The following is a 12102-nucleotide window of genomic DNA, read 5'->3' on the forward strand; positions in this document are numbered from 1 at the left end:
TTTCATCAAGGCAGAGGGTGGCTACTTTGAAGAATCTAAAAATCTATTTTGATTTGTTCAACTTTATTTTTTTTGGTTCCTACATGATTCCATATGTGTTATTTCATAGTTTTTATGTAATAAATACATAATTAGAGACACAACCAGTATAGCGTAGAAGACTATATTATGCAGGACTCTTTTTCTTAAAAAAACATTTTTTTAAAGGAGCACGTAGGTGAGAGAAATGTAGGTGAGCACACAGAAATTTAGGATGTATTTGATGTAATACAAAACGCTCGAATCCTTAATTTTTCTAGGCGCACTGATACTCCCAAATAAAATTCTGGGTCACATAGCAAAATATTTAGGTGTGTATGTGAGTAAAAGGGTTGCACTGTAGAGCCCTGTTCTGATTGGACGTGAGGGAGTATGCTACACATATGCAGCATTAGGTAGATTACTGTCTTATGATTGTATGTGAGGAAGTATTCTACATATCCAGTGTTCTGTTTATTACTGGCATGTTATGACTGTTCTGATTGGATGACAGGGTTGGGACTGGGGATGTCCTGATGGCAGTGAGGTTTCAGGGGAGTTGAGCTTTGCTTGCTCTCCCCTATCCCTCAACCCTAACTCTGCATGTCATCCTCAGGGCACTGAGTTCCAAAGAGGGTGGAGCCTATGTTTGGGATCTCCAGTGTCTCCACGTGATGGCAGGGGTATCACTGACCACTGTTTCCCCACAAAGGAGTAACACCCTCTTTTTTAAAATTTATATATCTATATTTTTTTAAACTGCCATATATGAAAACAAACAGAGGGAGAGGAGCTACACAGACTACTGAAAGCCCAGGATACCGCACAGAGGTAATAACTTTACCTGAGCTTTAACTAACTACGTATTCATTTTGTGATTTTTTTTTTTATTTATTTTTTTTAATTAAATTTTTTTTTTTTTTTAACATTCCCTCTTTTGGATTTTTTCTGTTGGTTTGAGAAGGTGTGAGTGGGATTTATTCAAGTATGTCATCTCAATTGAGAAGACTGGAGAAATGCTTGGTTAGTTAAAGGTTTGGCAGTTAATCAGTTGGTGGTTTTTTTCACACACATTGAAGTATAGGAGTTGAATATGTTAGCAGTAGGTTTTACATTTTTGAATCGTTTACCCAGATATGTACTAGTTAATATAATTTTCAGATCCAAATCCCCAAAGTCATACCAGCTGTTTTGTGTATGACAGAACTTATAAAAGCCACCATTTACCTTTTCAACCTTTCAAATTTATAATAGAGGATATAGCTTTTCCCTCCTTTTGCCAAATTTGAATCGCTCTAGATTTAGTTGTCACTCTGCCCTCATGCCTCTTCTTTATAATAAATGAAAGGGGAACAACTTTGATAATGTGCCTTTGAATTTTACAGCACAGTGCTTCAGTAGAAATCTAATTTGAGAGAAAATGGCAACCCAGCTGTTCTTTTGATGGAGCACAACCAAAACATGGGTTCTTTCAGAGCAACACACACAGGCCATCTTCATCTGCACATCAATGGGCCTCTTGGTGCATCATGCAGGGTTGTAATTACAGTAGTGTGGCAGTGCTAGGGCTAATTCAGTCTCTATCTGGCGCATCTATAACATCAGGTATTGGGGGGAATGATTGCAGGGAGAGGATGGACATGGGGTGTGTGTTCTGCCTCTCTCACAATACCACTGCTTTGTGTTGTTCCTGCCAGCAGCGTGCGTGCAGATGAGCTCCCATTAAATATCTACATTTATTATGCAAACAAAGGGGGTTAATTGTCCACATATTTGCATGCAGCTTGGTAAATGAATTATGCAAGATTGTTTCATAGCAACTGCTCCGGGCCAGGCCGAGGGAGGAGTTGAGCTGGGATTGGTGGGTTTGGGGGTTGACAGGTTCAGGCTTGGAGACAGACAGGACTGTAATGCCCTTTCACCATACTGAGCCAAGCTGAAGAAAGCCAAGCTAAGCTTTACTGTGCTGGCCTAGTTGCGCATTCACCATAGTTGCTGGAACTATGCTGGAAATAACAATGCAAAAAATAAAATACCTGAGCCAACACTGTACGGTTCTGGTTGGCACAATGGTGTGAAAATATTTATTGAAGTAACAATCACTAAGACTAGGTCCTCCTGGCAGTGAAGAATTATGATAACAGTTGCCCTTGTTATGGCAGATAGAAGTTATTCGAAGTTAGTAAATATACAGAAAATCTTATTCAGACAATGAGTAGGTAAATAAATAGTTTTTAAATGCAGATAATTGTTGTGGCTCCATGCACATGCCATATGCAGCTCTGTAGGTATAGCAGAGTTATTAGAATAATGTATTAGGCTACTATTCATTTATGCCAAGACTTAATTGGTTCAGCTTGTCAATTAGCCATACGTGTTAACACCTGTGCAATCCCCAAAGAGAAAGGAGTGAAACACTTTAAGGACTGTAAATTAATATTCGAAGACACAATTTATTATTGTCAAAATGTTTAAGGTGTCAAATATAATTAATTTAACAGCATGCATGGTGAAAAAATAGATAAGTTGTCGTATAGAGCTAGAATGAAAGGCAGCTGGTCGGAGCCTCTGGGAGAAGGCATAACTTGCTATACATTTATTGTAACGTATAGGGAGAAGACAATGCTACAAACCTGAATTTAATCTCAGGGTACTTTTCAACATTAGAATGTATCTGTTACATATACTGTAACTTCATGCTCACATTGCATTACATTATTAAATAATGCACACAATACACTATTTCCCCAGAAAATGCTGAGGGCTATTGTAAAGTTCTTGTTAAATTGACTCTGCATTTGACATGTATAGTCCCTCAAAAGACATAACATTCCCAGTCCTATCATGCTGGATAGACAGCAGCTGTGGGACTGTCTGTAGCATCAGGGCTGGCTTACCAACCTGGAACGCAGGGCCCTTGCGTCGGGGAGATCGGGGTGCCCCCAAATAGCATATGAACACGTCATAAGCCATTGAAAAATGTGTAGAAATGTAGGACATTTGCTTTAAAACTGCTACATTTGATCTTAGCCTCATGGCAAAATGCAGAATTGTAGGAAATTGGCTATAAAACAACAAAAAATGACCTGTATTTTTTTTTTTTTTTTAACTAGGCAAGTCAGTTAAGAACTGTCTGGATTGGCCAATTGGATTAGTTGTTTAGTCTGAGTCATAGGGATCATTTCTCTATACTATTTCAGCTCTTGGTTTGGCAACTGCTTGGCAACTGACCGCAAGGAGTTACAGAGGGTAGTGCCTATGGCCCAGTACGTCACTGGGCTGAGCTCCCTGCCATCTAGGACCTCTATACCAGTCGGTGTCAGAGGAAGGCCCTAAAAGTTGTCAGACTCCAGCCACCCAAGTCATAGACTGTTCTCTCTGCTACTGCATGTCAAGCGGTATCGGAGCGCCAAGTCTGGGACCAAAAGGCTCCTGAACAGCTTCTACCCCCAAGCCATTAGCAGTTAATCAAATGGCTACCCGAACTATATGCTTGACCCCCCCCTTTTTTTTTTTGCACTGACTCTCTTGTACTGGCTCTATGCACAGTGACCGGACCCACATACTCACACATACTACACTGTTACCGCAACATACACCCACTCTCACTCTACATACTCACACAAACACACATGCATATTGATGCCACACACACCCACATAGGGCTGGGCGATATGGCAAACATATTATATCTCTGTATTTTTTTTTTATTACATTTTTGGTGTTTGACATTATTTTATGTTTTTCAATAATACAATAATAATACAATAATTAAACTTCAACCAAAAATTATTTCCTAAATTTTCATCTATTTCTGCATTTCCTGCACTCATTTGAGATAATTTCCATAATGCCATGTAGGGCTGCATGATATTGGCAAAAAAATCTCTGCTGTATTTTTAACCAAATATGTTGCAATTGCGATTTGACTTTGATTTTAGATCAAAACACTTGGGTGAACTTTTGGAATCATGGAAATATGTTTATTCTAATTATATAGTTCTAATATAAATAATAGTGAGCTTTTTGTTGTTTGACATGCCAGGGAGAAGTTATTGCTACAGGGTAGGAACCATAATGTTGGTCAGTGTTTTCTAGGGGACCAGATAATGTTTGGCTGCATTACATTTTTCTTCATGGCTGCATTCCAAACGCATAAAAGCCACAGGTGCCGGGGCACCTCCAAGTGGACACTTCTAATGATGTATGATGAGTTGACACTTGCAGGGCGAGGGAAGAATGAATTAATTTTGTCACTCGTTTGTCCCATGGTTGGGTTTTCAGTTATGGAACCACCGGTAGCTGTTGTGTGTGTTTTATGTGCGCTTCAGTCAATTATGATTGCATTTCATATCTTTGCTAGAAGACAATGCATCCGAAGACGTCGAATTTTTGTCATATGACGATATCAGGTAAATTGAGTGTGATGTCAGGGAAAGTTGTATGCACTAGCTAACGTTTCCAAAAGCTAACCAAACAAAAACATAATTACTTTTACAATACGTGTTTGTGCCGTCATGTATTAGTAGCACAATTTCAAACTTATTTACATAAATTTTTACTTACACTTGTATGTTGACTTCTCCATATTGATGTTGGTGTTAAGTTTTGGAAGACTTTTCTTAGCGGATGTACAATCATCCCATATTGAATTATAAGGTGTTTCAGGCCCCGGAGTGAACAGTATTGTACACTCGCAAACTCGATCATAAATGGGGGCTGAAGGGCATACTTTGCCAACATCCCTTGCTTGGCTAATTGTGGCTGCAGCAAAGATGGCAACAGGGATTCCCCCAAGGGCATAAGGTGTGGGTAAGTGGAGGAGGGTGTGTCTTTTATGCGTTTGAAAGGCAGCCCATGTAGGCAACATATTCATGCTTCGCCTATTCCTCTTTGTTAGAAGATACTGTTACACAAGCAACATGCTGATTTAGGCCTACAACATCACTGGTATCGAGCTGTATTAGCTAGCTACATTTGATCTGACTCAGTACATTTATTAGCTAGCTAATTAGCAGCTAACACGGTTGAACTAAAACTTGTTAAGGAAATACAAATTAGCTGTTTGCAGATGTAAGAAACACAAACAAAGTTTAATTATTGAACACTTAACAAACCAAATATTCAAATACCGTTAAGAAGTTAAAGTAAAAACCCGAACCGGTCCGTGCATCAATACCAGTATACCACCCAGCCCTACTCATACACTTTCACATTCTTTCCATATGCTGCTTGAAAAATAGTGTTATGGTTGTAGAGAATCGAAGGACCATGAATGTAATAAGAAATCTTAAGTGCTGGCTTAAGACCGGTAGTAACCACTACAGAATGTCCGGTCAGAACAAGGATGAGGCGGATGTCCAGGTTAAGGGGAGTTAAATGGAAGATGTTCACATCACACACAAATATGACTATTCATGGTTCAGATAACTGAGAATCATGTTCAGTGAGAACTGGCATTAACTATGTGGTAATTTAGATGCACGCACAATTAAACATCAGACATACAGGGATTCAGTCCACAGGAGGAAAAGTTCAGCAGGAGGGAAAACTGTGGATGTGCTCATCAGGATGGGGAAAGCACGTTTCTGACCACAAAGCGTGCTGGGGTCATAGACTAACTGAAACTGAAGTCGCGGGAATCAAGGCCACTGATAGGCAGAAGGTGATGTGATGATAAGTATTTGGCGTGACCTTGACCAATGAGACACTAACAAAAGTGGGAGTCCTCAGAATGGGAGACTAAGCTGCCCAACTAGAACTAACCTGGAAGGGATTGCTAGAATCATCTGACTGAAGCTTGCCGTTTTAACTCTCCTGCTACTCTGTTTGTTTACCCTTATTAGTCACTTTTACCCTTACCTACATGCACATATAATGTCAATTACCTCAACTACCTCATCCCTGCACATTGACTCAGTACATGTGCTCCTTGTATATATCCTCGTTATTGTTATTTTATTGTTACTATTTCCTTTATTTTTTCTGCAAAAAAATCATATTAAGCATTTTATATGAATGTCTACACCTGTTGTATTTGGTGCATGTGATAAAATATATTTGATATATTACACTGTCGTTAATAATCTATCCGCAAGCATGAGAGCTTATCATTCATCATAAGTGACAGTCATCCACAGACGGACTACAATCGTCAGTCGTATTTTTTCTCGTCATCAGTTGTATGGGTGATGTGGGTCGGTTCGGTTGGCTTACGTAGCATTAACCATTGGGTCTGCTTGTGCTAAGCAGACACCCTCTTTTGACAGCCTACACATTAATCATGACCTTGTGACCCCACTGTACTGCAGGCCCCCTGCTTAACCCAACTCTCGGCTGCCATGTGCTCCTGGTTAAACCCCCTTTGGTTCAGTGTCGTGACCCCTGTGAGCATTGAGCCCCTTAATCGAAATCCACAAGGAGATCAGCATATGGCCTGCACTTGAGCTGGCATGGCCTATCCCTGTTGATTAAGCTTTATCGGGTTAAAATCCTGCCTGCCTGCACCACAGCAAATCATGCAGCTAGACAGGACTATCTGGTGGTATAAATATTCTGCCCATTCTAATATCAGAAACAATGTTGATTTTCTGTTTTGAGGTAAATATTTGTATGTTTATACAACAAGCAAACTGTAGCCGAGATGTAAAAATTATAGTTATTGTAGCGCATTATTTTTTCCCCCCAATTTCGTGGTATCCAATTGGTAGTTACAGTCTTGTTCCATCACTGCAACACTGACTCGGGAGAGGCGAACGTTGAGAGTTGTGCGTCCTCCGAAACATGACCCAGCCAAGTCGCACTGCTTGACACAATGCTTGCTTAACCTGGTAGCCAGCCACACCAATGTGTCGGAGGAAACACCGTATACCTGGCCACTGTGTCAGCATGCATACGCCCGGCCTGCCACAGGAGTCGCTAGAGTGCGATGGGACAAGGACATTGCGGCCGGGTACAAACCCTCCACTAACCCGGAAGACGCTGAGCCAATTGTGCGCCGCCCCATGGTTCTTCCGAGCCTGGACTAAAACCAGGATCTCGAGTGGGACAGCTAGCACTAGACATCAATGTTTGATGGAACCATGGCACAGCCTTTGTTTCAGGAGTCTTCCCTTAGTATTTATCTTGGAGCACAGTGGAATATTTCTTCAAGAACATAGTTTGATATCAAACTGTGGGAAAAAGGATGAATTGTCTGTGCCAGAAATAAAGCTGATCTCAAACCCCTGCTGTAGTTGTTAGGCTTTTGTTATGTCATAATGACATAAGACTGTTAGAACTGTTGCACTCACTACAGTGCCTTTTTGTATGGAGATTTTCAGCTTTGCAAATGTGTTTTCATTTTCCCACAGAGTACAGTAGTAACCCTTAGATGTTAACAGACTTTGTATGTAGTATGGACAATGACATACAATATTGATAAGTCATTTCTTGATGTGACAATTTCAATAACGTTGACAAATGGAGCTATTACACTACATTTATAACTGCTAAACTTAGCAATGTTGTTACCATATCAAGACAAAACGATACTTACTAATATTTATAATCAATAATATTTATACTGAATAATCAATCCAAGAATATTAGGCACATAGTACCTACCGTAATAATATTAATATAGTTTATTTGCGAATGAGGATGTTTATTTGTAGACTATCAGTGGTACAGTTTGAGGTGCAGAACTATATTGCCTAGAAACTAATGGAAGGATGAAAACCCAACTTGTCCCTGTTTGAACTGTTGGAGGTAACCATTGGCAACAGCTAAATATTTCCCAGCTATTGTGTTTTACTTTCTGGATGAGAGGTGCTGACAATATCGTACTTTTGTGATGAGCAGCATTGTATAAGCCACAACAAAAGCAATATTGTCCATATGTCCATTTTATTGAATGTATTGTTGTTGCCACAAGCTATTGCTATTATTCTCAATCCTACTAGTATAGAATGCATGTTCTTATTATTGTGTTTGAGTGTTGAATTTTTCCTCCTTTTCTCCCTAGGAGCAAGAATCAAGTTGGATAAACCAAGGAGAGGTACCCTGAACAAAAAATAAAATAATTTAAGAAGAAAAACATCATGTCTTATTCAACATTGAATGTTTTGTCAAGATATTGAAATTCAAGTCATTAACATGGGCATCATATTTGTCTTTCATTTCACTGTCATACTTCATCTATAGAATAAAAAGATTGGTTGACTCTAGCAGTACTACTACTAGTTATTATTATAATGACAAATTTGCTAGTTCCTAGATTGAGGTCGTTCCAAGGTCATCGTTCAAGACAAACATTTAGAGGAGCACCAATCAAAATCAGAATGTTATTCATTAACTACGCAGCTAGCTACAGCCCCTAATAGCCTAGCCTTCCATCCCTCAGCCATCTAATGAATAGGGCAAAGTAAAATGCGCCCCAGTCAGGGAAAATGGCCCTTCTCTCTATTTCTTGCTGATTTCCAATCACATAAATGCTCTATAAATCCAGTACCAACATAGCAATGCATAATTAACCAGGGCTCAGTCTTCCAAGCGTGCTTCCTTCCACACAGCAGGGTAAAGCCAGGGGTGCTTAGTGCGAAGCGGAGGTTAGGTTAAGTTCGCTCCACTTGGGCCTTCGAGTTGGCAGGCAATTCCCTGGATTATCTGGGCTTTCAGAATCAGGCATTATGTTCTTATTGACAACATTGGAAAACTAGCAACACCCACAGCTTAAGCTAGACGCCCGCCGGTTGGAAAACAATGCCACACAATCAAGTTCTGTAAATTGCTTGTTGCCATTGGGGTCATGCTCAACAGGAAGATTAGACACTTGTACAGTGAGATGGTAATACCATTATTCCTGTGTAATCTCAACGACTGGGATAGAATGGAATACCATGGGAAATCCATACTTGGGATACTGTTTCCAACACCAGTACCATTCCTTTTTCAAATACTCTACCTACTAAAATAATGGGTCAAACTTACAGAATTCTGTTGATCTATATACTTTCATGTCATTGGGATGGGAGCCAGACGAGACGGCCGAGGCTTGGGTGCCCGACGAGGGGTGACGTGGGATAGGAGCCCGATGAGCCACCTGAGGCGTGGGAGCCCGACGAGACGGCTGAGGCGTGGAAGCCCGACGAGGTGTGACGTGGGATGGGAGCCAGACGAGACGGCTGAGGCGTGGGAGCCCGACGAGGTGTGACGTGGGATGGGAGCCAGACGAGACTGCTGAGGCGTGGGAGCCCGACGAGGTGTGACGTGGGATGGGAGCCCGATGAGCCACCTGAGGTGTGGGTGCCCGACGAGGCGTGATGTGGGATGGGAGCCCGACGAGCTGGCTGAGGAATGATGTGAGATGGGAGCCTGCCAAGCCAAACGAGGCAAGGAAACCTCTCAAGCCAGCTAAGGTGTGGAAGCCCGACAAGCCAGCTGAGACCCGACGTCACCTACAAAAACCTCCCTGATTCTTCAAATTGTGGTGTCAGCATTCTATAAGGACCAACGCTATGCGTTAAGAAGCAAGTACAGGGAGTGAACATTTTTTATTAATAAACAAACATGAAACAGGACAGCATCTTGACATGGAAAACATAACATTAATGCTGACACCGGGAACAAACAGAGGAGCGGACCGATATAGAGGGGCAATCAACAAAGTAATGAGTCCAATATCCAGGTGAGTCCAATATTGCGCAGATGCGTGTAATGGTGACCGGTGTGCGTAATGATGGGAGCGGGGCCCGGCGTGACACCAAAACTGTTCAGAGAGAAGGTACTGAAATCATGAGCGTCATGCGTGTGAGAAATGCCTGTCTGAATCATGGCTGGATCACCAGCCATTGTAATTGGATTATACAGTATATTCCTCTTCCATCCTCCTCTCCAGCCCCAGGTCGCAGCCTCCCTTTACCCTGTATTCTAGGACTGGTCTTTTCAGCCTTGTTAAGTTGAATTCCTGAGTATTATTAATCAGCTTTTAGGAGATTAGTGAACCACAGATTCATCATGGGTAAATTCACATGCAAAAACAGTCCGACCCGGGCCCCAGAGCGCAATGCTGCGCTCTTAATCCAACTTGACATCAATAGCTCTGAGCTGTGGTTGAGGAGCAGACTTGGTGCAAACAGGGCAATTGTTTTCATGCTCTTTTAATGGTTTGGTTCAGGCAACACATCATAGTGCAGACGTTTCTCAACAGTGAGTGATTCTGTCAACGGGGGAGCATCTGCGCCGGCCCTCTTAATTGCTTTAATGAAATATTGAGGGTTGTGGGAGGACCATCGTGCATCCGAGCCACTCAAGGTCTCAACCAAAGGCTTCAGAGTGTTCCAGTATAGTGGACAAGCTGTGTCATAATTATTAGGGCACACTGTTGCAAAACAGAAAATGAAAATTATCACTTCTTACTGGATAAATCCAGGTAGTCCCTCTCTGTTTCAGTCCTGTTTCACCTATTTGGTTCCTAAATATCACAACCCCACAACCAACGTGCACAGCTGTGCCGCCTCCTGCACTGAAACGAAACTGATGCATATCCAAATCTGATTTGACACTTGAACAATTTGTTGTACATGCATTATCGGTAGTGTTATGACAAGTGTTGGCGGAATCAGTAAGGTTTCTGGGGGAGCATATGCACAACATGGTGGTTAGGATGAGGAGTAGTTCAGTCAGTACAGCATCCCTATGTTTTAGAAAAAAGTTTCAGCAAAGAAATCCATTTGAATGATGAGAGAGAGTTGAGTGTTGAGCTCATTCTGGATGAAAATATGTACTCGTTAATAAGCCGACCAAGCGGGCCCCAGCCAACCTGACAAGATTGATCCTGGGTCTTAACCTGGCAGGGGGCCTGCAGGTGGACTAATTTGTTCTGCCAGGTCAGGCTCTGCAGGCCTGGATCGGTGCTAATGATGGGAAGAACACGGATCAGAGCTCTGCCAGCTATAGTGTATAAACCCCAACCACTCAGGTCTGATGCCCCGCTGGAATTCCTCTCTGGATTATAAAATGTCCAGGCTCCCTGACTTCCAGACCTTATTAGGCTGGGCTAGCCCGACCCGCTCTCCCCCTGGTTTCTCCTTTCTTTCCAAATGCTCTCCTCCTGCTTCCCCCGGACTCTCCTGCTTCCTCCGGTCTCCCTTGCCTCTCGTCTCCCTTGCTTCCCTAACTCGTCTCCCCTGCTTCACTCAGACTCCCTTAATTCCCCGCCTCCCCTTGCCTCCCCCCTGGTCTCTCCTCGCCTTCCTCCCCTGGTCTCTCCTCTCCTTCCCCCTGGTCTCTCCTCTCCTTCCCCCTGGTCTCTCCTCGTCCTTCCCCCTGGTCTCTCCTCGTCCTTCCCCCTGGTCTCTCCTCGTCCTTCCCCCTGGTCTCTCCTCGTCCTTCCCCCTGGTCTCTCCTCGTCCTTCCCCCTGGTCTCTCCTCGTCCTTCCCCCCTGGTCTCTCCTCGTCCTTCCCCCCGGGTCTCTCCTCGTCCTTCCCCCTGGTCTCTCCTCGTCCTTCCCCCTGGTCTCTCCTCGTCCTTCCCCCTGGTCTCTCCTCGTCCTTCCCCCCTGGTCTCTCCTCGTCCTTCCCCCTGGTCTCTCCTCGTCCTTCCCCCCTGGTCTCTCCTCGTCCTTCCCCCCTGGTCTCTCCTCGTCCTTCCCCCCTGGTCTCTCCTCGTCCTTCCCCCTGGTCTCTCCTCGTCCTTCCCCCTGGTCTCTCCTCGTCCTTTCCCCCTGGTCTCTCCTCGTCCTTTCCCCCCTGGTCTCTCCTCGTCCTTTCCCCCCTGGTCTCTCCTCGTCCCCCGGTCTCTCCTCGTCCTTCCCCCCGGTCTCTCCTCGTCCTTCCCCCCGGTCTCTCCTCGTCCTCCCCCCGGTCTCTCCTCGTCCTCCCCCGGTCTCTCCTCGTCCTCCCCCTGGTCTCTCCTCGCCTTCCCCGGTCTCTCTTGTCTCCCCTTGCCTCCCGCTTCCTGCCAAGGGGCTTTCCTGGGTGAGAAGACCACATACCAGTTTTGGCTGGAGCCTAATGAAGCATGGATAAGAGCAGAGACTCGACTACTCTGAACCCCCTCACACTACAAAATGGACATGTGTTTATAATACAACACGCCTCAGA

At 43.5% G+C, this 12102-nt stretch overlaps 1 long non-coding RNA gene across 1 annotated transcript; it reads left to right on the top strand.

Annotated features, from left to right (window-relative positions):
- The first annotated feature begins 550 nt into the window (after positions 1-550).
- LOC112257170 lies at positions 551-11255 on the top strand. Its single transcript, XR_002954527.2, has 3 exons — positions 551-849; positions 8024-8056; positions 9037-11255. It is a non-coding gene; the product is annotated as an uncharacterized LOC112257170 (long non-coding RNA).
- Positions 11256-12102: the final 847 nt, after the last annotated feature.

Source organism: Oncorhynchus tshawytscha, linkage group LG08, assembly GCF_018296145.1.
Source record: "Oncorhynchus tshawytscha isolate Ot180627B linkage group LG08, Otsh_v2.0, whole genome shotgun sequence".
NCBI classification, from domain to species: domain Eukaryota; kingdom Metazoa; phylum Chordata; class Actinopteri; order Salmoniformes; family Salmonidae; genus Oncorhynchus; species Oncorhynchus tshawytscha.